Raw genomic sequence first — 2,546 nt, forward strand, 5'->3', positions numbered from 1 at the left:
TGGTGCTCACAAGAAACCAAAGCGGAGACAAAGCTTTGGTGCCACCACTTTATTTGTCCAGGAAAGGGGAAATGAGGCAGAGAAGGAAAGGGAGAGACGGTAACAGGGTGCTTTGTACAGCTGGCCGCCTTTGGGTATAGAGTGCTACTGATTGTTCAGTGTTGTGTTAGAGTCTTCAGAGAGGCCCATGAGGTGCTGCATCTCAGGGCACAGCATCTGGGTTAAGAAGAGATAAAATTGTATCCTCTAGGTCCTGTCTTCCATGGGTCAAATGTTCCCTCCCCGCCCCCCCCCCCCCCCCGCCAGGCACTACTTCCTCTACACAGCTACATTGTGTTTGTGGTGGGCACAGAGAAGATCCAGGATGTTTCCCACCTCAGCTAGGGTGGGAGGCGAGGAGTGCCGGGTTCAGGCAAAAGTCCTGGTGGGTTGTGATCATGAGCCCAGCAGAGCTGGTCATGGAGGCCAGCGGGGGTAAAATAAGCAGCCTAAGACTTCAAAGAAAATTGAGGTCAAAAGGAAACCTGATAAATTATGAGATAAACCAAGTTATTTTAATTCATTCTCAGAAACTATTACGGCCTTATTATCCTCATGAATGCTGATGGGAATATATAGCTTTTTTTTTTAATAATTTTTTTTAATTATAAAAGTGATAAATGCTTAGTATAGAGAAATTAGAAAATAGGGATAAGCAAAGACTACAAAATAAAAGTACCCCAAAATCTCTTTATCATGATTTATATTATGTTCATCAGCTGCTTTTTTAAACTTACTCTATTTTGAATCTTTTCTTGTTAATAAACAACTGTCTAGATTTTCATTTTTAATGGCTTTATAATATTCCATTTTATGCTTGAACCATAATTTGTTTCAGCAATCCCCTATTATTGCACATTTACATTGTTTAAATTTTGTAAGTATTAACATCAAAGTAAACAAATATTCCAAAAGAAAACTTCCTCTAGGGATCCCAGCAGCTTGGCTGGCAGGCAAAGCCGCAGTGACCAAGTAGCCCACTTTCTCAAAGGCTCGCAGCGCGCCACGGCCAGCAACACCCAGCATGCGCCTCCCCACGGCTGAGATCGCCAGGAGGAAGGTCAGCTCCGCCAAAGAGGCCCTGAAGGAGGAGCCCAAGAGGTGATCCGCGAGGTTGTCAGCTAAACCTGCTCCTGGCAAAAATGGAAAGGAAATCAAAAAAGCCAGCAGGAAGGGGTAAATCTTCAGACAAAAAAAAAGTGCAAACAAAAAGGGAAAACGGGAGCAAAGGGAAAGCGCGCTGAAGTGGCTAACAAAAAACTAAAGATTGACCTTCAGAAAATGGGGGAAATAAAAATGAGGAGTGTCCAGCCTCTGATGAAGCAGGAGACAAATGTTGGTCTACCATGTCTTATCAGTGGTACCCTGTTTCTTCCTTCTTGTACAATTCAGAGAAAGATTTTTATCAACTATTTTGTAAATGCAAGGTTTTTACTAGCTCTAGAAACGTTTTTAATGAGGAAAACCCACCTCATCCCATTTTTTAAGTATAAATTTTCTTAAAGAGGTGAAATCATTTGTTGGTGGTTTTTTGGTATAACCAGAGAATAGTGTGATGTCGAATTGTGGGAGGCTTTGACTGTCTTTGGTGTTAATGTGACATTCCATGGGGGGGCGCACTTTTTATATCCCCTAATACGAAATATACTTAATGGCAATTTGCAGTTGCTGTCATGCATTTATATGTCTTGAACATTTTAAATTACTTCTATTTCCATGTTGTTTTTTAGTAGAATTGTTTCTTAAAGAAAACTGTTCCCTCTCTTGACACTCCCTGTAAGAACTGTGTGTATTCTGTAACATCTTTGATCATGGTAGTCCAGTTTTCCTAATAAATTTGTTATGTGCTGTGAAGGTTTGAAAATTTGAGTGTGTGGTGTGTGTAATATTAAATTGTGTATTAGCGAGACTTAAAGCACTTACTGAATAAGATCAAAGACCGTAGCCCTCAGCATGGATTATACCTCAACATAAAACAAAATTCTCACAAATAGACCAATAAACAACATCAAGATAAACAGAGAAAAGATTGAAGTCAAGGATTTCATTTTACTTGGATCCACAATCAATGCCCATGGAAGCAGCAGTCAAGAAATAAAATGACACATTGCTTTGGGCAAATGTGCTGCAAAAGATCACTTTAAAGTATTAAAAAAGCAAAGATGTCACTTTAAGGACTAAGGTGCGCTTGACTCAAGCCGTGGTGTTTTCAATTGCCTCATATACATGTGAAAGCTGGACAACGAATAAGGAAGCCTAAAGAAGAACTGACACCTTTGAATTACGGTGTTGGCAAAGAATATTGAGTATACAACAGACTGCCAGAAGAACAAACAAATCTGTCTTGGAAGAAGTACAGCCTGAATGCTCCTTAGAAGCAAGGATGGCGAGACTTCACCTCACATACTTTGAACATGTTATCAGGAGGGACCAGTCCCTGGGGAAGTACATCATGCTTGGGAAAGTAGAGGGTCAGTGAAAACACAGGAGACCCTCAATGCGATGGA

The 2,546-nt window shown here is 40.7% G+C and overlaps 1 pseudogene; it reads left to right on the forward strand.

Moving 5' to 3' along the window:
* Positions 1-1,063: 1,063 nt before the first annotated feature.
* Positions 1,064-2,110, forward strand: LOC111750542 (non-histone chromosomal protein HMG-14-like; annotated as a pseudogene).
* Positions 2,111-2,546: the final 436 nt, after the last annotated feature.

This window comes from Loxodonta africana, chromosome 2 (genome assembly GCF_030014295.1).
Source record: "Loxodonta africana isolate mLoxAfr1 chromosome 2, mLoxAfr1.hap2, whole genome shotgun sequence".
Lineage (NCBI taxonomy): Eukaryota > Metazoa > Chordata > Mammalia > Proboscidea > Elephantidae > Loxodonta > Loxodonta africana.